Raw genomic sequence first — 24,881 nt, 5'->3', positions numbered from 1 at the left:
TGGCCTGCAGGGATATGTAGCTGCACAAAGCTGGGATGTATATCTATATATACTGTTTATACTGCAGCTAACAGAATCAACTGCCTGCCTGTAGTATTATTAGTATGAGAACACCGCCAATTGTATTCAGGTAAAGATTTAGGTACACACTGTGCAAAGGACACTAAAACAAAATACTGCAGCTCCCTGCCTGTATTTGTATGAGAACACCAGCAATTGTATTCAGGTAAAGCTTTAGGTGCACTCTGTGCAAAGGACATTAAAACAAAATACTGCAGCTCCCTGCCTGTATTTGTATGAGAATGCCGGCAGTTGTATTCAGGTAAAGCTTTAGGTGCACACTGTGCAAAGGACACTAAAACAAAATACTGCAGCTCTCTGCCTCTATTTGTACGAGAACGCCGGCAGTTGTATCCAGGTAAAGCTTTAGGTGCACACTGTGCAAAGGACACTAAAACAAAATACTGCAGCTCCCTGCCTGTATTTGTATGAGAACACCAGAAATTGTATTCAGGTAAAGCTTTAGGTGCACACTGTTCAAAGGACACAGTACACTAAGTGAAAATACTGCAGCTCCCTGCCTGTCAGTATATTATGAAGAGAATAACAAGAATGGATCTAGCTAAACTGAATACAGTGTATAAATATATATACAACACACCTGGGATGCATATCTATCCTTTACACATTGTAACTGAAGCTAACTGACTTGCCTGCCTACTCTATCTAACTCAAATTAAATGTCTCTCTCTCTCTGTCTGCCTTTAACCACGCCATAACACACTACACAATGCTGCCACGCAGGTGGCCTTATATAGTGTGGGACGTGCACTGTGATTGGCCAAAGCATGCGGGTCATAGTGCATGCTTGGCCAATCAGCAGCCTGCAATGCACTGAGATGCCATAGTGAATTATGGGCCGTGACATGCGAACGGCCCATAATGTTCGGAATTCTGCGAATGGCCGAACAGATGATGTTCAAGTCAAACATGGGTTTGACTCGAACACAAAGCTAATCCCTACTCTCCATCCAATCGGACAGAGCTTGAGCTATTTTGCAAAGGAGAATGGGCAAACAATGTCACTCTCTAGATGTGTAAAGCTGGTAGAGACATCCCCAAAAAGACTTGCAGCTGTAATTGCAGAGAAAGGTGGTTTTACAAAGTATTGAAACAATGTGTATAGATGGCCTTCGTGCTACTAAATAAATGAGAAAGTTCTACGTGTAATAAATAATAAAGAATATAAGAAGAATAAATGATAAATAATGAATAAATAAATAAGGCCTAATAGCTCTTAATATTGTTATCAGTGCTAAATGCTAATAGTATAAAAACCAGTGCACTACAAATAAATGAGAATCAATGATAAAGTGCTATCATCAATAATAAAGTGCTTGAAGTGATATAAAATACACATGTATAAATACACCTAAAAGTGCTATACATATGCAGCAGGGTCTAATAGTATTCACATAATACCACATAAATAAACAAAGTACATAATGATCCTGCGCAAACAATAATGTGTATAAGAAAAAATGTAACTAGAACAAATAAATAATTATAGGCAACACGGTGTAAGTCACTAGTAGCAATACTGAGTGATGTAAAAAAAAAAAAAGCATATGGCAATACTAAATACTATGAAACGCATATGGCAATACTAAATGCTATAAAACGCATGCATCATCTCATCAATTCGGGTATGTTACATCATTGCGGAGGAGGTGACCTGGTGTCCAGTATATTTGCTGCAGGGATGGATGGCTCCCTGGTGGTTTGAGATCTGTGTTTACACCATTGTAGCAGAGAAGTAAAAGAGTGGAAGACCCCCTGGTGGTGGAGAAGATAAACAGCAGAATTCCCATAGTTTGATGCGATTTAACAAAGGAGTGGAGGTGAGAGTTCTGAGAGCCCAGATTTGTATCTCCCTGATTATTTTGTTTTCTTCTATGTGTGGGAACCAGATTTTTCCATAAATATTTACTGAGACATCTTTTTATTTATTTATTATTCGAGAGACTTTCCATACCTGAATTGATGAGATGATGCATGCGTTTTATAGTATTTAGTATTGCCATATGCGTTTTATAGTATTTAGTATTGTCATATGCTTTTTTTTTTTATACATCACTCAGTATTGCTACTAGTGACTTACACTGTGTTGCCTATAATTATTTATTTATTCTAGTTTAATTTTTTATTATACACATTATTGTTTGCGCAGGATGATTATGTAGTTTGTCTACAAAGTATTCACTCAGAGGGGCTGAATACAAATTAACTTTATTTGTAAAAAAATGTTGAAAACCATTTATCATTTTCCTTCCACTTCACAATTATGTGCCTCTTTGTGTCTATCACATAAAATCCCAATAAAATACATTTACATTTTTGGTTGTAACATGACAAAATGTGTAAAATTACAAGGGGTATGAATCATTTTAAAGGCACTGTAATAATGGCTCATTGCTCATAGACCACCAGAGCTCTGTTCAATGCTACTGTGCCCATCAAATGCAGTGAATGCAGCCTCAGGCCGCGTACACACGCACGGACTGTTTGCCCAACCTTGTTCGTCAAACAGTTTCGGCAAACAGTCCGCTCAAAATTTGCATGAGCGGACTTGCCCACACACGAGCGGACTGTTTGACGAACAAGGTTGGGCAAACAGTTCGCTCAACTTTTGAAATGAACGGACTCGCCCACGTAAGGAGGAGGCAAATCCGCCCATTTCGAGCGCGTGTACAGGTAGGCGGGGCCCGCGAAGGAGACGTCGCGGGCTCCGCCGCCTGGAATGGGCTTAAAGGGGAACCCCAACGCCGAAAAAAATCGGCGTGGGGGTTCCCCCCAAGTCCACACCAGACCCTTGTCCGAGCACGCTACCCGGCCGGCCAGGAAAGGGGGGCGAGCGAGCGCGCCCCCCCTCCTGAGCCGTACCAGGCCGCGTGCCCTCAACATGGGGGGTGCCTTGGGGAAGGGGGGGCCGCGCGGCCCCCCCACCCCAAAGCACCTTGTCCCCATGTTGATGAGGACAAGGGCCTCTTCCCGACAACCCTGGCCGTTGGTTGTCGGGGTCTGCGGGCGGGGGGCTTATCGGAATCCGGGAGCCCCCTTTAAGAAGGGGGCCCCCGGATACCGGCCCCCCACCCTATGTGAATGAGTATGGGGTACAATGTACCCCTACCCATTCACCTGTGAAATAAAGTACAAAAAAAAACACAACACATGGAAAAAGTATTTTATTGCACAGCTCCGGGGGTCTTCCGTCTTCGGGGGTCTTCTCGCCGGACTCCTCCGCTATGTGTGTGTAGCTCTTTTACTAGCGGAGGAGTCCGGCTTTCTTCCTCCCCGCCGCCGGCCTCTTCTCCCGACTTCGGGGGTCTTGTCCCCCTCTTCGGTTCTTCTGCCGGGCCACCGCGCCTGGTCCGGTGGCCCGGTCTTCTGTCGCCGTCTTCCGTTCTTCTGTCGCCGCCTTCGGTTCTTCTGCCGGGCCACCGCGCCTTCTTGTAGCTCTTTTACAGGCGGTGGCCCGGTCTTCTGTCGCCGCTGTCGTCGCCGCCGCCGCCGCCTTCCGTTCTTGTTCTTCTTGTTCTTCTTCTTGTTCTTCTCCTGGAGATGTTGACTCGACGATCTCTCCGGCCGGAATGCCAGAGCCGCGCTGTGCGGTCACTTATATAGTGACAATGGGGCGGTGTCACATGGTATATGTCACATGGGTTGGTCACATGGTGACCCCGCCCCCTTACGATGTCATAGTCCCCATGTGACATCAACCCATGTGACCAACCCATGTGACATATACCATGTGACACCGCCCCATTGTCACTATATAAGTGGCAGCGGAGCGTGTCCCTGGCATTCCGGCCGGAGAGATCGTCGAGTCAACATCTCCAGGAGAAGAAGAAGAAGAACAAGAAGAAGAACAAGAACGGAAGGCGGCGGCGGCGACGGCGACAGAAGACCGGGCCACCGCCTGTAAAAGAGCTACAAGAAGGCGCGGTGGCCCGGCAGAAGAACCGAAGGCGGCGACAGAAGAACGGAAGACGGCGACAGAAGACCGGGCCACCGGACCAGGCGCGGTGGCCCGGCAGAAGAACCGAAGAGGGGGACAAGACCCCCGAAGTCGGGAGAAGAGGCCGGCGGCGGGGAGGAAGAAAGCCGGACTCCTCCGCTAGTAAAAGAGCTACACACACATAGCGGAGGAGTCCGGCGAGAAGACCCCCGAAGACGGAAGACCCCCGGAGCTGTGCAATAAAATACTTTTTCCATGTGTTGTGTTTTTTTTGTACTTTATTCCACAGGTGAATGGGTAGGGGTACATTGTACCCCATACTCATTCACATAGGGTGGGGGGCCGGTATCCGGGGGCCCCCTTCTTAAAGGGGGCTCCCGGATTCCGATAAGCCCCCCGCCCGCAGACCCCGACAACCAACGGCCAGGGTTGTCGGGAAGAGGCCCTTGTCCTCATCAACATGGGGACAAGGTGCTTTGGGGTGGGGGGGCCGCGCGGCCCCCCCTTCCCCAAGGCACCCCCAATGTTGAGGGCACGCGGCCTGGTACGGCTCAGGAGGGGGGGCGCGCTCGCTCGCCCCCCTTTCCTGGCCGGCCGGGTAGCGTGCTCGGACAAGGGTCTGGTGTGGACTTGGGGGAACCCCCACGCCGATTTTTTTCGGCGTTGGGGTTCCCCTTTAAGCCCATTCCAGGCGGCGGAGCCCGCGACGTCTCCCTCGCGGGCCCCGCCTACCTGTACACGCGCTCTAAATGGGCGGACTTTCCGAGCGGGAACAGTCCGCTCATTTCGAAAGTACAGCGGACAAGCCCACACACGGGCGGACTGTTCGCTCAAACACAGTTTCAGCGGACAGTTTTTCGGAATTTCCGAAAGACTTTGTCCGTCCAACTGTCCGCTGAAACTGTCCGCTGAAAGCCCACACACGAGCGGACTGTCCGCCCAAACACTGTTCAGCGGACAAGGTTGGGCGAACAGTCCGCCCGTGTGTACGCGGCCTCACTGTGCCCATCATTTCAGCCTCTCCTGTGCCCCATGTCCCAGTCTGCAGTCCCTGTCTGTGGGAAGGTGTGCTGTTGATGCTCGGTATGGTACCTTGCATGCCAGCAGGATATCTATGACGGCCAGTAGCAGGCAGGGTCTGTTCTCGTTTTGGATGGGGACGGTGCTCCTTCCAGAGGATCTGTTTGCTGCGAGATGAAGTGGTTCCTGGCCATGTGCACCTTCAGCCGTTCTCATTTTCCAGCCCCAGTCAGCCTGTCCTCTGGTCCTGGGGAAGTGGAGAGCACTGGGTGGGAGCTGGAGAGAAGGGGGAGCAGAGAGTACTGGCGGGGTTGGAGAGCACATGGGTAGGGGCAAAGAGCAGGGGGGAGTGAAGATCACAGGGGTGGGGAGTGGAGAGTGCTGGGGGGAACTTGAGAGAAATGGTGGGGGCCAAAAAGAACAGGGGTGGAGAGCACGGGAGGCTGAGAGCACTGGGGGGGCTTAGAGTGTGGGGTGGCGAAGAGCACTGGGGGGAGCTTGAGAGTACTTGGGGGGAGAAAAACAGGGCTTGAGAGCACTGGGGGTACAAAGAGCAGGGAGGAGGGGAGAGCAATGGGAGGAGCTTGAGAGCACCAGTGGGGGCCACAAAGAACAGGGGTGGAGAGCCCAGGGGTAGAGAGCACTGGGGGGGCTGGAGAGAAATGGGTGGAGCTTGAGAGCGCCAGGGGCAGAAGTAACAGGGGAGGGGAGCACAGGGAGCTGGAGAGCACTGGGGTGGGGGCTGGAGAGTGATGGGAAGAGCTGGAGAGCACTGGGGGGGGGGAAGAACAGGGGTGGGGAGCACTGGGGGGAGTGGAGAGCACTGGGATGGTGGCTAGAGAAGGGTGGGGAGAGCTGAAGGGGGGAGCAGAAAGAACAGTGGTTGAGAAAACTGTGGGGGGGGGGGGCTGGCGAGTGTGGTGGGGGAGGAGAGCACTGGGGGGAGCCAGGGAGCACAAGGAGAACTGGGGGGGCAGTAAAAGTAGTTGGATTGGATAGGAGGAGAAGCAGGGCATATAGAGGAGATGAGCTTTTTATATTCCTCCATGCAGCTGCTGAGTGCTTGATTCTCCTCCTCTCCCTCCTGCAAGCATTCAGCGGCTGCATGGAGGAATATAGAAAGCTCAATTCCTCTATATGTCGCCCCCCTATCCAGGCACACAGGGCGGCATCTCCTCCTGTGAATCACAGAGCTGGCCGGGTCTGTGTTCGGCGGCCGGGCTGTAACACAGTCCCGCCCCCCTAGACTGGCATGTGTGATAGGCAGAACACTGATTCTCTTTACTATCACACAAGCCGGTCTAGGGGGGCAGGCCGTGTTAAAGAGCGGCCACCGAACACAGACCCGGCCAGGTCCATGACACACAGGAGCAGGGGAGGCCTACAGGGAAATCTCCCGGTATCCCGGTAGACCAGTCCAGCCCTGGACGTTCGTGGCTTTGGGCTTTCGTGGTTGCTGCTGCTGCTGTCTGCAGGCACTTGCTCTTTCTCCGCCATGTGCGCTCCCACTACGCTGAAAGACAAGGGGCGGGGAATAGACTAGAAAGAATCACAGGGGTGGGTGGAGTTTCATGCATGAGCAGTGTATATAAAGTGTAACACGCGTGTGTTGTACGTACGATCTGTGAGCGGAGGAAGGAGTAGCGGAAGTGCCAATCGTTCTAACAAAGGTACAAGTTTAACTTGGTGCATCAGTGGCCTATACTGCTTCTAGATTGAGGTCTATATTGGGACAAGATTAGGAGAGTTTAGCCTGACATTAGGGTTTGCCTTGTGTTGTGTCTTGCAGAGAAAATGGATGGCTTCAATGATCACAGCTGCCCCATATTCATAGACAAGTACAGGGAGCTGCCCTGTCTGTGGCAGGTGAAACATCTGCATTATAATAATAAACAAAAGAGGCAGGCAGCGCTGGAGAAACTGCTGGAATTTGTGAAGCAGATCCCCACGGCAACTATCCCCTATTTGAAGGCAAAAATTGGTGGGCTGAGGAGCACTTATAATAGGGAGCGCAATATGGTCCAGGAGATCAGGAGCTGCAGAAGATGCCGTTTATGTCCCCAGGCTGTGGTACTATGACTGATTGCATTTTCTGTCAGACCAGACTGAAGTCAGACAATCACTCTCAACCCTTCCTTCCATGCTTCCTTCCACCCCAGCTGATTCTTCCAATGGCCTTCCAGCCAGGAAGAAGTAGAGGAGCCCAGCTTGAGCCAGGTATAGCATTGTTCTTCATATTTCTTGTCGTAAAATTAATAATGTTAACTAGATGTTATTATTGATCACTAATTGCTGATTTAATGAAGTGTTTTACATATCAATAGACAGTAGTGGCCAAAAATGTTTGGGACAAGTCTTTTCCATTTGTTATCATTCAATTTGCAACGGTCATGAGCTGAAAAATGTGCGCGATTGATGAATAAAAAAACTAAAACTATGTCCTTTTCATACACAGGAAACCCTCAGCCAGGAGGAGGGCATTGAATGTGGCAGCCAGGAGGAAGCTGTGGAATGTGGCAGCCAGGAGGTGGAAGGGGAAAGTGGCAGCCAGCCGATGGCGGGGGTAAGTGGCAGCCAGGAGGTAGCCCAGCCCAGTAGCCTGACCGAATCTCAGGTCTCTCCCCTCCGCCTTCCAACCAAAAGGGAAGTAACTCGGAGGAGGCAGAGCTAGGGCTGATTTGAGAAGCTAATGCTGCCCTCAGAACCACCCCCACAGGAAATGATGTATCTGTCCCTAAATAAAGGGTGGAGGGTCCAACTCACAAATAAAACCCACCTGTGTGAATTCAACCATCCCCCTCCTCCTCCCCCTCCTGCCACAACTCCAAAAACACAACATGGAAGCAAGCCTGGTGTCAGGTCACCTTGAGGCGAGGTGACAGGTGCACACCGTAGGGATCAGGAATGCACCGCAAGGTCACACACGGCAGGTAACAGGAAGCTAACACACAAAGGAATACACAATGGTTGATCAGCACTGATGGCCTGCAGTGCACAGGTTAATATAGGGCTCCCTGATAGGGCCTGGGGTGGAGCCATGCTTAGAGGAGAGGTTATAAAAACCACCAGGTGAAAGTGGCTGACCTCTAGTCTGAAGACATGAGGGAAGGTAAGCAAACACAGGAAGATCACTGCATAACCATGACAGTACCCTCCCCCTCCCCTGCCTGGGTCCAGGCTTAAAGGGAAACTCCAGATGAAACCTCCTTAACAGACAGGGAGCAAAGACCTCAGATGCAGTGATCAAAGGACCCAACCCTTTCCAAAGTACAAGGTACTGAAGAATGCCTTTACGGAGCCGGGAATCCAAAACTTGACTTACCTCGTATTTTAGATTATCCTCAGAGACCGAAACAGAGGTAAGGGCATGAGAAGATCAGGAGTCTGAGCAGGGTCCCCCACACCCTTAAAGGTGAGCTGGGCATCCATAACAGGACCACCAGACTGGGCAGAGGTCAGTGGATCCCTGAGGTCAGGTTGGTTAGAAAGTGACATGTCACAAGAGTCAAGCTGGATAGCTGCAACACAAACAGAATGCAGAGAACCCTGAGAAAAAGATTGAAAACCCCTTCCTGGCCGAATTAGGTATTCTATCCAAAGGATGGATTGAGCCTCTTAAACGGGTTTGAACGGACATAGTAGCAGTAGGGTGAGGCCAGGTCACCGAAGGTGCTGAACAAGAAGCAGGAAGCTCATTGGGCATGGGCTGGACTTGCATAACTGGTGCAGAGGTCGACTGAATAGTATTGTCAGGTGTAGCGACCATCTCAATCGCATCACAGGGCATAGCAACTGTGGAACTTGCAGACAAGTTAGCCTGGCTAAGCGTCCAAGGGAGATTAGGGACAGACAAAGGTAAATGGTCATGCAAACTGGAGTGAATGATCGACTCAGGTTCATAGGTGGGCCCCTCATCCAGAGTACCACATGACCTAGAGAGTGCATCAGTCCAACTATTGCAGGACGCGTCCCAGAGATCGCTATATACAGTGGGAATAGCAGAAGATACTGGGATGGTGGTAACAGGAAGTTTCTCTTTTGGGGTACCCTTGAGTAAGCAGGAAGAGGAACAGGAGGAACCCCAAGCCAGGATCTGACCAGCAGACCAGTCGACGTGTGGAGAATAGAGCCGTAACCAAGGAAGACCTAATATGATAGGAGATGAAGCCTTAGGTAAGACAAGGAAGGATATCCACTCCTGGTGGAGTGTCCCTACTGACATCTTAACAGGAAGAGTCTGGAAGCGGATAGAGCCCCCTGGGAGAACAGTGCCATCAATCGCCAAGGCCACCAATGGCGTTGTAAGGGGCAAAAGGGTAAGTCTCATGGAGGATGCAGTTTCCCAATCCATGAAATTGGCAGCGGCTCCGGAATCCAGATATGCTGAGACCGAACGAGAGGAAGCACCGACATGAAGCAACACGGAAAGGAGAAGACGAGAAGGTGAAGGTGATATTTCAGGGTCTAATACTCCACCTTCCAGATGTATTAGCCCTGAGCGGTTTTCCGGACGAAGAGAACAAGTATCACGGAAATGACCTTTGGCGCCACAATAGAGGCATAGGCCCAGAGTTCTGCGCCTAGCACGTTCTTCGGGAGATAACTTAGTCCGGCCCAACTGCATAGGTTCCTCAGCAGGCAGGGGTTGCTACTTGGATTGAAGAGAAGGGACTGGGGGCTCAGACTGCCTAAAGAACGGGGAGTGCTGGCGTCTTCTTTCCAGGGCCCTCTCCTGAAGGCGAATATCGATCTGGTTACACAAGGTGATGACACTGTCCAGATCAGCAGGAAGGGATCTTCCTGCTAATTCATCCTTCACTCTCTCAGAGAGGCCATGTAAAAAGGTTGCAACTAGGACCTCATTATTCCAGCTCAATTCAGCTGTGAGGATACGGAACTGAAGAGCATACTGTCCCACAGACGCAGACTCTTGACGGAGATGTAAACGAGCGCTAGCCGCTGAGGAGACACGACCCGGTTCCTCGAAGATATTCTGAAAAAGTTTCAAGAAATCAGACAGGCTAGAAACCACTGGATCATTCAGTTCCCACAGAGGGGCGGCCCAAGCTAACGCCTCGCCGGACAGGAGGGATATGAAATATGCGACTTTTGCCCGATCGGACAGGAAGTTTTGGGGCTGAAGTTCAAAATGAATAGTGCACTGGCTAAGGAACCCCTTGCAAGCCTTGGAGTACCCAGAGAAATGGACCGGAGCTGGTAGTTGTAATGAATGTGTGGCTGCGACTGATGCGATAGGTGCAGCGGCAGATAGCGGTTGAGGTTGTTGAACCGGGGGTCCTAATGAGGCCTGAACTTGTTCAACACGGGATGCCAAATCCTGAAGAAATCGCATCACCTGGGTCTGATGCGATTCTTGGGTCTCAAGTCGGCGAACTAAGCTCTGCAATGGATCATCTGCAGGAAGCGGCACGTCAGCCGGGTCCATGGCTGATCAAACTGTCAGGTCACCTTGAGGAGAGGTGACAGGTGCACACCGTAGGGATCAGGAGTGCACCGCAAGGTTGTGGACCCTACGACTGACTGCTGCAGACGGGGGACAGATCCCACTGGGGTTAGAGCGTAAGATTCCCTGGGGCGCGGGGTCTAAGAGCCAGCAGGTGTTCACCAGCGCCTCTGGTGGTGAGGATGGACTTGGCTGCAACTGGCTCCAGGTCGCGACCCCCCAGGGTCCCCCAGCTCACACCCACAGTAGGCAACAGGAGGATAGGGATGGTGAGGGACAAAGCCAAGGTCGGGGCCACAAGCAGACAAGAATAGTCGGGTACACGCCAAAAGGTCAGGATCACAGGCAAACAGGGATAGTCAAAGACAAGCCAAAGTCGGTAACGGGAAACAACAGAATCACACACGGCAGGTAACAGGAAGCTAACACACAAAGGAATACACAATGGTTGATCAGCACTGATGGCCTGCAGTGCACAGGTTAATATAGGGCTCCCTGATAGGGCCTGGGGTGGAGCCATGCTTAGAGGAGAGGTTATAAAAACCACCAGGTGGAAGTGGCTGACCTCTAGTCTGAAGACATGAGGGAAGGTAAGCAAACACAGGAAGATCACTGCATAACCATGACACCTGGAAGGAAGAGTGGAAAAAGAAACAAGAAATGCACAAGAAAAACAAGAGTGTGATGGCCTGGCTTCAGTCTGGTCTGACAAAAGATGCAGGCTGTTGTATGATCACAGCCTGGGCACATATATGTCATCTGCTGCTGTTCCTGATATCTTGTAGTCTGGGACCAGATTGTGCTCAATATTATATGGACTCCTCAGGCTACCAAATTTGGCTGTAAAATAGTTGATGTGTGCCCTGGGGTACAAAGGCTTTGCCAATTTCACCAGTTTCTCCAGAGTTGCCTTCCTCTTTATTGTCTTCTGACCCATAATAAATGGCTATTTTGTATTCACAAATAGTTACATAGTTACTTTCATTTACTTACATAAATACTTGCTTATGTTTTTTATTTCAAAAAGGACAGTTTGTTTGTGAGTAGGCAGGTACATTTCCAAATTATAATATCAAATTAACAATGGACACCAACACAAACCAACCTCCTTGAGGTTAAAAAAATACAAGGTAATCATGGTGTTGTGGTAACTTGACACACAAAACGAAAAACAATATTATGGAGAACACTAATAAAAAATTAAAAAAGCAAGGAGATCTTGATAAAAAAACAAAAACAAAAAGAAACTATAAACAAAAATTAAATACATTATTATGGAGATCTGACGAAAACCAAAAAATAAAATATTCAGGAGATCACAAGAAATAATAAAGAAATCATTTTTTCAGAACTCTGTGTGAATATCAGCAGCAATATTGGGCAGCACAGTGGTGCAGTGGTTAGCACTCTCACCTAGCAGTGAAAGGGGTTGCTGGTTTGAATCCCAACCAGGACACTACCTGCCTGGAGTTTGCATGTTCTCCCTGTGCCTGTGTGGGTTTCCTCTGGGTACCATGGTTTCCTCCCACACTCCAAAGACATGCTGGTAGACTAATTGGCTTCTGTCCAAAATTGGCCCTAGTGTGTGATTTGGGGACCTTGGATTGCAGGCTCCTTGGGTGTGGGGACCAATGTGTGTGTGGTGCGCTGCGTAAATTGACAGCAATATATGGGTACCTTAAATTAATAATATATAATGGAGGAGTATCTTGATGAGATGCAATGTGCAGGGATAGGGACAATTGTGGACACTCACTCAGGATGGACTGGTGTCTTTATTCAACCTTACTATCTATGTAAAACAACTTAATTATTATAGCATTACAAAGAAGAAGAGAATGTGCTGCGATTAAAAAATTTGCAGCGTGACGAATGTGCTATTTCCATTACGAACACTAGTTTTACCAGACCGAGTGCTTCTGTGTCGTAATTGATTCAGAGCATGCGTGGAACTTTGTGCTTCGGAATTGTGTACACGCGATTGGAATTTACGAGAACAGATTTTGTTGTCAGAAAATTTGAGATCCAGATCTCAATTTTGTTTGTTGGAAAATCTGACGGAAAATGTCCGATGGAGCCAATCCACGGTCGGAATTTACGGCAACAAGCTCCCATCGAACATTTGTTGTTGAAAAGTCCGATCATGTGTACGCTGCATAAGAGCAGTTAGGATGTGGAATTCTCTTCCACAGGCAGTGGTTTCAACGGGCAACATCGATAATTTAAAAAAACTATTAGCTAGGCACCTGAATGACTTCAACATACAGGCATATACTGTACAATGTAATACTGACATAAAATCACACGCATAGGTTGGACTTGATGGACTTGTGTCTTTTTTCAACCTCGCCTACAATGTAACTATGTAATGCTGCACATGCAGCAGAGAGCCGTCAACGAGTACCTGTGTCAGCATGGCACAACGACAGGCTCAGGCCAGCTTGGCTTTTTTTCTCCACGCCAATGGCTGCTGATAAAGGATGCAAGGATGGTGAACCTTTATAGGGTTACAGTGTGAAGGGACCACCAACGCCCAATTTTTCTGCACCTGTTACTTCTATTCAAAGTCTACGAAACAGACACCAGAAGTTATCCAAAAAAATCTCTAATCTTTTTCCAAGTGTACTAAATTATGGCCTCATTATACAGACTGGCTCCCCAAGCCATTGTTTATAAAAAAAAAGAAAGCTTGCAGGGAAAGTGTCAATTTTATGTTTTTTTTTTTTTTTGCTTCAGTAAGTTCTATACATGCTACAGATGCGCCACTTAGATGCGCCACTCAGGCAGACTAAGGAGACCCCCAAGCACTATATTTAAAGGAATTTTTAATTTTTATTATTTCACTTTAAGTATCAGTAAATCACTGCTCATTTAAAAATTATGTTTTTTACAAACTTTTTTTTTCCTTGATACATGTCCTCCAGGGCAGTACCCAGATCCCCATACACTTTGTATGCCCAATAACTTGCATCTAAGCCTGGAAAATGGGCACTTTTGATTTTTCAAGTTTGGGTCCCATAGACTTTAATGGGGTTCGTTATTCGGCTCTGAAATTTCGAAGTCCGAGAGTTCTGGCGAAAACCAGAAAAGGGGGTCATTCAGGCCCATCCCTATTACCTAGTATAAATACCTGAACTTGAGTTGATTTCAGCATTTTACAATCCACTGCAGAGCAGCACTCAGCCTGGTATAGGAAGGGGCAGGACTTTGAACCAATTGGGTCTCCTGCAGTCACAGGCTGACAGGGAACAGTCAAAGGCAGGGTGCAGGGTGGTTGTCTAGGTGTATTTACTTAACTGTAGAGAAAAATTAGATCAAGACCTCTGAAAATATCAGTACTAGTAAGGCAGAGTCAACTTTGTATTTCACTTTTTGAATGGAGTTCAGCTGTACAAGTTCGGGCTGTGAGCTATCAAATATTTAAAGTGGTGTTGAACCCAAAAACCAAAATGTAATTTATTGCCGCTTACAAATCCTTAGATTTTGTGGCTACATTAGTTTTCTATTTTTAGGCTTTTTTTCCCCTTTACATCACCGGATCCTGCCAGTAACGCACATCCTGTCTTGGGGTGTCTGCCTTCTTGGATGAAGTAGTAAAGCAGACACCTTTGGAAAGCAGCATTGTTAGCCTGGGGAGAAGAAAATGTTAGATTACCAGATTCATGGTCAAATGTAAAACCTTTATGTAAAACCTTTATCCCAAAAGAAAAAAAAATCTGTTTGCTGTAACTGCTTAAAAAGTGCTAGATGCAGTTCAGCATTAATTTGTTAGTCCATCTAAATCTTCTAGTACATCTAATGCCGTGTACACATGATTGAACTATCCAGCGGACTTAGTCCGGCAGACAAACCGCCAGACTTTGCAGTGGAGGTCCGCCGAACTTTCCGAACAAGCGGACCTGCCCACACACGACCGGACTTTTCCGGCAGACAATCCACCGGACTATGGCGGGAGTCAGCAGAACTTTTGTAATTAACGGATTTGCCCACACACGGAGAAAAGTCCGTTCATTTTGAACGCGGCTCCAGGTAGACGGGACTAGCGCAAGAAGTCTCCATCCGCGAGATTGACACCTCGCTGGCCCCGTCACCTGGTATGGACTTAAAGGGGAAGCCCTAGACCGAAAAAACGGCGTGGGGTCCCCCCCAAAGTCCATATCGGACCCTTATCCGAGTATGCAGCCCGGCTGGTCAGCATAGGGGGTGGGGACGAGCGAGCGCCGCCCCCCTCCTTAGCCGTACCAGGTGCGTGCCCTCAACATGGGGTGGTGCTTTGGGGAAGGGGGGCCAACACTCCAAAGCACCTTGTCCCCATGTTGATGAGGACAAGGAACTCTTCGCAACAACCCTGGCCGTTGGTTGTCGGGGTCTGCAGGCAGGGGGCTTATCAGAATCGAATCTAATATTTAATAAGGGGCCCCCAGATACTGGCCCCCCACCCTATGTGAATGAGTATTGGGGTACCATGTACCCCTACCCACTCACCTGGTGAAAAAAAGTGTAAAGAAAAAAACACAACACATGTTTTTAAAATTATTTATTGCACAGCTCCGGTGGTCTTCCATCTTGGGGGGTCTTCTTGTCGGATTCCTCCGCTATCTTCTGCTAGCTCTTTTACTAGTAGAGGAGCCCGGCTTTCTTCGTTGTCGTTGTCGCCGCCGCCGCCCCGGGGGCTTCTTCCGACTTCGGGGGTCTTGTCACACTCTTCGGTTCTTCTTGCCAGGCCTCCGCTATCTTCTTCCACCTCTTTTACTAGCGGTGGATAGTCTGATCGTGTGTACGCAGCATAACACTACCCACTGCACAGATTGACAACAATGATGTCCAAAGGTGTCTCTGTTGCTTCTCCAGTGGAGTGGAGACACCCTAAGACAGGAAGTGTGTTACTGGCTGGATCACCAGGTAAAAAAGGGCAAAAAGCAATGCAACCACCACATTTAGTGATTGTCAACCTGTGATATATCACATGCAGGGCCGGCGCTACCACTAGGCGAAGTAGGCAGCCGCCTAGGGCGCACTACCACCTAGGGCGCAACTACGGCCTCTGCCCAGTGTGAGCTCCTCTTCTGCTCTCTCGCACCACCTGTGGTGTTCCACCGGCGCCACCAATCCCCCATGTTTCCCGCTGAGCGCCCCACCGTACTCATCTCACAGCGCCGCTCCGGGACTCCTTTGCTCCAGCCTGTCCCTCTGGAGCGGCGCTGTGTGTCTGTGTGAGTGCAGCGGAGGGGCGGGGCTCGGCGGAGATGGGAGCTTCGAGAGGTCGGTCAGCTGACCTCCTGCCCGGCGGGGACATCATGGAGCGGGGTTGACGGCGCTGGCCTGGTCCCGGCGGGGATATGATGGAGGCGGAGCGGGTGGATGGCGCTGGCGTGGCCCCGGCGGAGCGGGTGGACGGCGCTGGTGTGGCCCCGGCGGAGCGAATGGATGGCGCTGGCATGGCCCCGGCGGAGCGGGTGGACGGCGCTGGCAGTGCGGAGGAGTCGGAGAGGCCCGGATGATGGTCGCTGAAGGCAGCATCAAAGAGCAGAGGTAAGGAGGAGGATGGATCCATTGAGCTGTATGGAGGGGGTTTGTGTGTGAGTAATGCAGGAAGTAGGAGTCAGGTAGGTCAGTGTGATGTGTGTCAGTGTCATGCCAGTGTGGTGTGTCTGTGTATGTGTCATGTCAGTGTGATGTGCCTGTGTATGTGTCATGTCAGTGTGGTGTGTCTGTGTATGTGTCATGTCAGTGTGATGTGTCTGTGTATGTGTCATGCCAGTGTGATGTGTCAGTGTATGTGTCATGTCAGTGTGATGTGTCTGTGTATGTGTCATGCCAGTGTGATGTGTCTGTGTATGTGTCATGTCAGTGTGGTGTGTCTGTGTATGTGTCATGTCAGTGTAATGTGTCTGTGTATGTGTCATGTCAGTGTGATGTGTCTGTGTATGTGTCATGCCAGTGTGATGTGTCTGTGTATGTGTCATGTCAGTGTAATGTGTCTGTGTATGTGTCATGTCAGTGTGATGTGTCTGTGTATGTGTCATGCCAGTGTGATGTGTCTGTGTATGTGTCATGTCAGTGTAATGTGTCAGTGTATGTGTCATGCCAGTGTGATGTGTCAGTGTATGTGTCGTGTCAGTGTATGTGTCATGTCAGTGTAATGTGTCAGTGTATGTGTCATGTCAGTGTAATGTGTCTGTGTATGTGTCATGTCAGTGTGATGTGTCTGTGTATGTGTCATGTCAGTGTGGTGTGTCTGTGTATGTGTCATGTTAGTGTGGTGTGTCTGTGTATGTGTCATGTCAGTGTGATGTGTCTGTGTACAGTGGTGTGAAAAAGTGTTTGCCCCCTTCCTCATTTCCTGTTCCTTTGCATGTTTGTCACACTTAAGTGCACACTTAAGTGTTTCGGAACATCAAACCAATTTAAACAATAGTCAAGGACAACACAAGTAAACACAAAATGCCATTTGTAAATGAAGGTGTTTTATTATTAAAGGTGAAAAAAAATCCAAACCATCATGGCCCTGTGTGAAAAAGTGATTGCCCCCTAAACCTAATAACTGGTTGGGCCACCCTTAGCAGCAACAACTGCAACCAAGCGTTTGCAATAACGTGCAATGAGGGTTTTACAGCGTCCTGGAGGAATTTTGGCCCACTCATCTTTGCAGAATTGTCCTAATTCAGTTACATTAGAGGGTTTTCGAGCATGAACGGCCTTTTTAAGGTCATATCACAACATCTCAATAGGATTCAGGTCAGGACTTTGGCTAGGCCACTCCAAAGTCTTCATTTTGTTTTTCTTCAGCCATTCGGTGGTGGACTTGCTGCTGTGTTTAGGATCATTGTCCTGCTGCAGAACCCAAGTTCGTTTCAGCTTGAGTACACGAACAGATGGTCGGACATTCTCCTTCAGGATCTCTTGGTAGACAGCAGAATTCATAGTTCCTTTTATCACGGCAAGTCTTCCAGGTCCTGAAGCAGCAAAACAGCCCCAGACCATCACACTACCACCACCATATTTTACTGTTGGTATAATGTTCTTTTTATGAAATGCAGTGTTCCTTCTATGCCAGATATACTTGGACACACACCTTCCAAAGAGTTCCACTTTTGTCTCATCGGTCCACAGAATGTTGTCCCAAAAGTCTTGGGGATCATCAAGATGTGTTGTGGAGAAATTGAGAGGAGCTTTGATGTTCTTTTTGCTCAGCAGTGGTTTTCTCCTTGGAACTCTGCCATGCAGGCCATTTTGCCCAGTCTTTTCCTGATGGTGGAGGCATGAACGCTGACCTTAACTGAGGCAAGTGAGGCCTGCAGTTCCTTGGACGTTGTTGTGGGGTCTTTTGTGACCTCTTGGATGAGTCGTCGCTGCGCTCTTGGGGTAATTTTGGGCGGCCGGCCACTCCTGGTAAGGTTCACCACTGTTCCATGTCTTCGCCATTTGTGGATAATGGCTCTCACTGTGGTTCGCTGGATTCCCAAAGCTTTGGAAATGGCTTTATAACCCTTTCCAGACTGATAGATCTCAATTACTTTCTTTCTCAATTGTTCCTGAATTTCTTTGGGTCTCGGCATGATGTGTAGCTTTTAAGGATCTTCTGGTGGACCTTACTGTGTCAAGCAGCTCCTATTTAAGTGATGCCTTGATTGTGAACAGGTGTGGCAATAATCAGGCCTGGGTGTGGCTATAGAAATTGAACTCAGATGTGGACAACCACAGTTATAGTATGTTTTAACAAGGGGGGCAATCACTTTTTTCACACAGGGCCATGATGGTTTGGATTTTTTTTCACCTTTAATAATAAACACCTTCATTTACAAATTGCATTTTGTGTTTACTTGTGTTGTCCTTGACTATTGTTTAAATTGGTTTGACGTTCCGAAACACTTAAGTGTGACAAACATGCAAAGGAACAGGAAATGAGGAAGGGGGCAAACACTTTTTCACACCACTGTATGTGTCATGCCAGTGTGATGTGTCAGTGTATGTGTCGTGTCAGTGTATGTGTCGTGTCAGTGTAATGTGTCAGTGTATGTGTCGTGTCAGTGTAATGTGTCAGTGTATGTGTCATGTCAGTGTAATGTGTCAGTGTATGTGTCATGTCAGTGTAATGTGTCAGTGTATGTGTCGTGTCAGTGCAATGTGTCAGTGTATGTGTCATGTCAGTGTAATGTGTCAGTGTATGTGTCATGCCAGTGTGATGTGTCAGTGTATGTGTCGTGTCAGTGTATGTGTCATGTCAGTGTAATGTGTCAGTGTATGTGTCATGTCAGTGTGATGTGTCTGTGTATGTGTCATGTCAGTGTGATGTGTCTGTGTATGTGTCATGTCAGTGTATGTGTCATGTCAGTGTAATGTGTCAGTGTATGTGTCATGTCAGTGTGATGTGTCTGTGTATGTGTCATGTCAGTGTGATGTGTCTGTGTATGTGTCATGTCAGTGTGATGTGTCTGTGTATGTGTCATGTCAGTGTGGTGTGTCTGTGTATGTGTCATGTCAGTGTGATGTGTCTGTGTATGTGTCATGCCAGTGTAATGTGTCAGTGTATGTGTCATGTCAGTGTGATGTGTCTGTGTCATGTCAGTGTGATGTGTCTGTGTATGTGTCATGCCAGTGTGATGTGTCTGTGTATGTGTCATGCCAGTGTGATGTGTCTGTGTATGTGTCATGCCAGTGTAATGTGTCAGTGTATGTGTCATGTCAGTGTGATGTGTCTGTGTCATGTCAGTGTGATGTGTCTGTGTATGTGTCATGTTAGTGTGATGTGTCTGTGTATGTGTCATGCCAGTGTGATGTGTCTGTGTGTGTGTCATGCCAGTGTGATGTGTCAGTGTATGTGTCATGCCAGTGTGATGTGTCAGTGTATGTGTCATGCCAGTGTGATGTGTCGTGTCAGTGTATGTGTCGTGTCAGTGTAATGTGTCAGTGTATGTGTCGTGTCAGTGTAATGTGTCAGTGTATGTGTCGTGTCAGTGTATGTGTCATGTCAGTGTATGCGTCAGTGTATGCGTCAGTGCCATTGTATGTGTCAGTGTATGTGTTTTCAGTGTATGTGTTTTCAGGGTATGTGTTTTCAGGGTATGTGTTTTCAGGGTATGTGTTTTTAGTGTAGGTGTCAGCGTGATGGTCAGTGTAGGTGTCAGCGTGATGGTCACTGTAGGTGTCAGCGTGATGGTGAGTGTAGGTGTCAGCGTGATGGTCAGTGTAGGTGTCAGCGTGATGGTCAGTGTAGGTGTCAGCGTGATGGTCAGTGTAGGTGTCAGCGTGATGGTCAGTGTAGGTGTCAGTGTGATGGTCAGTGTAATTGGCAGTGTAGGTGCCAGGTGGATCGGTGTAATTATCAGGTGGGTCAGTGTAGGGGTCAGTGTGATGTGAGTAGTGCAGGAAGTAGGAGTCAGGTGGATTAGTTTATGTGTCAGGGGGTCAGTGTAGGGGTTAGATAGGTCATGTGTAGCAAGGGCAGGGTAAGGTGGAGTCATGGGCGCAGCCGGGGGGGGGGGGGGGCGGCAAAAATAGGTTTTCGCCTAGGGTGTCAACGATCCTTGCACCAGCCCTGATCACATGCTTCTTTTTGGGTTTAATACAAATGTAACCTTACTATACAAGCTAAACCATACTTGACCTGATGAAGTGCAACATAATGTTTAGCTATACCTTAGCTTTAAAATATCTATAGCTATAATTTATGAAACTAATGTGAAATATAACTAGATCATTCCATACTCCCATCTTCTAACAAGAAATCAAAGGTTCTTTAGTCTGCACTGTGAATTACTTATAATTAGACACAAGGCGACCTGATTATTAATGTGAAGAATAATACAATTTTTTATAATTATTAAAAAAATGCTCCCAGGAATTGGTAAATTATATTTTTAATTTTGAATGTGTCTTTCTTTTTCTCTGACAACTTTGGCTTACATAAAGTTGAACCATATGCAAATTAACAAAAAAGAAGTTATATCTATAATTTTAATTATAAGTAAAGAGGAATGCAATTTAGCATACACAGATCTCAAAGTTGTGTGTGTATGTCTGTGTACATGTCTGTATACTGTCTGTATACTGTCTGAATACTGTATGTGTGTGGTGTTTAAGAAAAAACAGCTGTAAGCATTGGTGTTATTATGTTGTAACTCCTTGAAGCTTTAATATAGTTGTGATCAGAAGTCATTGAAGCCAAGATGCCCAAACCAAAGTTAGCAAAATCAGTATGGCATTTTTACACTATTGATAATGACATATAAGGCTTTTATTTGTCAAGTACATTATGTTTTTACACCTGAAAGTGTTTTGTCAAAATGTTAATTAATTTAATTTATTTTTGTTACACTGTATGCCTAGATTTACATCTTGGATGCTATTGCGGCAATGTTTGCATGGGCACAGCAGCCCATTCATTTGAAAGGGCTGCTGTACCTGCGTTTCCTGTGGGGAAAAGGCCCCTGAATGTTTTTTTTTTAAAACAAAACCTTGGCATCATGCATTGGGCAGCACTCTCGCCCAGCAGTAAAAAGGGTCGCTGGTTTGAATCCCAACCACGACACTACCTGCCTGGAGTTTGCATGTTCTCTCTGTGCCTGCGTGGGTTTCCTCCGGGTACTCTGGTTTCCTCCCACACTAGAAAGACATGCAGGTAGGTTAATTGGCTTCTGTCCAAAATTGGCCCTAGTATATGAATGGGGACCTTGGATTGTGGGCTCCTTGAGTGTAGGGACCGATGTGAGTGTGCAATGTACAGGGCTACTGACAATTGTAGATACTCACCCAGGTTGAACTGGATGGACTGGTGTCTTTATTCAACCTTACTAACTATGTAACTATGTAACTATGTAATTATGTGTGTGTGAAAGCGCAATGCATTTTTCAGTTCATAGGGGTGCCATTATAATTTAAAGTGATATTAAAGGCAATTTGTTTAAAAAATAAATAACAAACATGTTATACTTACCTGCTCTGTGCCCGCTGCAAAGAGCAGCCTCCTTTTCTTGGGTCCCCAGCACTCCTGGTCCTTCCCTCCTGCCCAGTTGCCCCTGAGCAAGCAGCGCTCCTGGCCCTTCCCTCCTGCCCAGTGGCCCCTGAGCAAGCAGCTGAGCTCGCTCCTGAGCCACTGCTTTGTGTGTCTATTCACACACAGAGCCACAGTGCTGCCCCACCCCGTCTCTCCTCATTGGCTCACTCGCAGTGATTGACAGCAATGGCTCCCACTGCTGTCTCAGCCAATGAGGAGGGAGAGTCCCTGGAGAGCCAAGGATCTCTTGCATATTGCTGGATGCTGATGGGGCCTTGAGCCATTAGAACCACTTTAATGGAACCTCCACAGGTTTTTTTTTAAAGAGAGGTTTTTTTTGTGAGGCTCCATGCCGATGCGGGAATGCGCAATTTACATGCATTTCTGTACTCCTACATATGTGAACAGCCTATGACAGCCATGGTCAGCAGGTTTATTTGAAAGCAAACTCTTTTGTTTATTGGCTGTCATGATGATCGCGTGACTGGGAACCATAATGAATGATTCTTATTGTTAGTGCAGGCAAGTGCTTTCTGTGCTGGATAAAATAAAATAAAAAAACATAATGAATATTCCATCAGCACAGAGGGAGAGAATGCCTGACAGGAGCATTTTTACAGATTGTAAGGTGCAAGAGGTTAAACGGTATTAAGCGTAGGAAAGATTACTCTTTACTTGCTTTCAAAGCATTAGTGTTTGTATTCAGGGTCTGAGAAACTCTTAGGAAAGGAAGTTACACAAGACCTATGGAAATTGTGTGGTTCATGCAGAGCTTCTATACCACCTGCATTGGGATCACTGGTGGGAGCAGCATCCAGCTGTGTTTTGGAGACTTCAAGTTGCAAAACATGCCCTATTTCAATTGCTTTTCTACCTTGCCACCAGTGGCGGCTGGTGTTTTTTTTTTGGGGGGAAGGCAGCAAACAACCCCCCTCCCCCAGGCCGCTGATGGAGCGGCACTAGCACAACTGCCACCTACTCCACCGCGGCACGGCACTAACACACACACCCACCCCCACCACCACCCGCTGTCCTTACCCTGGATGTGAGAGCAGCGGTCGGATGTGGCCATCTTCCAGCATGGCGGGCTCGGGGAAAGCTTCTCCAGTGTCTCCTGGAGCAGCTTCTGCAGTATCTTCTCTCTGCTCCTCCTGGCACTAGACGACCAATAGGATTGCCTGATATTTTGGCCAATTGAGAAACAGGTTTCATGCCTACTTCCCCAATGGATAGGAGGAAGATCAGTGTTGCAACAGCGAATTTTCATTTGCTGTTGCAACATGCCTGGGTGGGTTCCAGATGCAATGCTCTGCGTCCCGAGTCCACCCTATTTCGAAGCCTATGAGAGCCTCTGGCTCTAATCAGGTTCTTAAAAAAAAAAACCCTGGTCGCTGTAATTAATATGATATAAAAAGTAAACCGCGCTATTCAAACAAGATAAAAAAATATTATAAATAAATTCTCTACAAGCAGCAACCCTAATCGTAATACTCCGATAACAGACTAAATAAGTGAAAAACGTGAGCTGCTCTAAAAAAACTCTAAACAGAAAAAATTAATCTAATCACAAAAATTCATCAATAATCACAAGAAATATTAGTGGCAAAAAGGGATACAAATAATTGAATTATATCAGTGAATAATATCTTTTCACCATATAAGTGACAAAAAAATTGTTTTTAAATCAGTGCCCATAATATGATTAGCATAAATTGCATACCCCTTATATATAAATCATATAAATTATCAGTATTAAAGAAAATAAACCGACACACCCCCAAATTAGTTGTAATGAATGAACAGAAAAAAACAACAAAAAAGAGTATTGAATTAAAGAAAAAAAGAAAAAAAGAAAAAATCCCAGAAAAAATGTCCAAAGAGCAGTGTTGATTCTTCCAAAGTGAGAATATGGAGTTAACACCCACAATGTTCTGTGATAAGGAAAATCCAAACAATCCTCCACCAGTGAGAAGAGGGGCCGCTTACCAAAATTATAGATCTCAGTGTCAATGAGATCAACAAGGCAAAAGCACAGAAGTTCTGGATGAACCGTCACAGGAGCCACACAGCCTTTATCTCTGATACGAAGCCTCCAGACAAGGAACGAGGGTATCGTGGATCATATAAAAAAATCAAAAAGGCACTCGCATAGCGTAAAACCTCTTAGTTTAATGGAATTAAAAAATAAACAGTATTGCACTCACACTTACATAGAAGAATACGATCGTATAATAAGAAAAACGAGCCGGCCGGGACTCGTATGCCGCCCGCACTTCCTAGCTGGGCGTAGAACGCGGAGACGTCAGAACGCCTACCTCCCTACGCGCGTTTCGTCACGAACGGACGTGTTCACGGGATGCGGGACGGCGTTCTGACGCACCGCCTAAATACCAAATCACAAACAAACAGCCTCGGTCTGAGCTCCATATCGTCTCCAGTCCACCATATTGAATGAGGGAAAAAGGACAAAAAATACCCTTATTGTCTCCTAATCCGCCATATTACATGAGGGAAGGAGGATAGAGATTGCCCTGCTACCACACAAAACCAGACCTCTGCCAATAACCCACAGAATTACCTGGGAGCCACAAATTAAAACTGTGGATCATATAAATCTACAGTATATGTAAAAAACATGCTAAAAATAAATCATCTCTCATCAAAGAGAATCCTTACTTCCCCTCCCCTTTCTATTGGTCGAATATATAATAAAGACCCATACACATACATATGTCCAAAGGGGAAAAAAAAGGGGGGAAAAAAACCTTCCCTTAAAAAATTTCTTTGGGTCTCGGCATGATGTGTAGCTTTTAAGGATCTTCTGGTGGACCATATGGTGTCAAGCAGCTCCTATTTAAGTGATGCCTTGATTGTGAACAGGTGTGGCAATAATCAGGCCTGGGTGTGGCTAGAGAAATTGAACTCAGGTGTGGACAACCACAGTTATAGTATGTTTTAACAAGGGGGGCAATCACTTTTTCACACAGGGCCATGATGGTTTGGATTTTTTTTCACCTTTAATAATAAACACCTTTATTTACAAATTGCATTTTGTGTTTACTTGTGTTGTCCTTGACTATTGTTTAAATTGGTTTGATGTTCCGAAACACTTAAGTGTGACAAACATGCAAAGGAACAGGAAATGAGGAAGGGGGCAAACACTTTTTCACACCACTGTAAATACAACAGAAAGAAAGCTCTATTTGTGTGAAGAAAATGATAAAATAAATTGTTTGGGTACAGTGTAGCATGACTGCGCAATTGTCATTCAAAGTGCGGCAGCGCTGAAAGCTAAAAAATGGCTTGGGGAAGGGGGTGTAAGTGCCTGGTAGGCAAGTAGTTAAGAAAGAAACTAAAGGCGTGTACGCTGAATACAAATAATT

General features: G+C 47.1%; 1 protein-coding gene across 1 annotated transcript in view; it reads right to left on the bottom strand.

Moving 5' to 3' along the window:
* ARHGEF33 (Rho guanine nucleotide exchange factor 33) overlaps positions 1–24,881 on the bottom strand; it is a 282,191-nt gene that overhangs the window by 153,723 nt on the left and 103,587 nt on the right. The gene's annotated exons all lie outside the window — the stretch shown is intronic.

This window comes from Lithobates pipiens, unplaced genomic scaffold, assembly GCF_037356315.1.
Source record: "Lithobates pipiens isolate NorthernLeopardFrog02 unplaced genomic scaffold, aLitPip1_a1.2 Scaffold_18, whole genome shotgun sequence".
Classification (NCBI taxonomy): domain Eukaryota; kingdom Metazoa; phylum Chordata; class Amphibia; order Anura; family Ranidae; genus Lithobates; species Lithobates pipiens.
The sequence above is the reverse complement of the archived record's forward strand: the minus strand, read 5'-3'. Positions and strand labels throughout refer to the sequence as shown.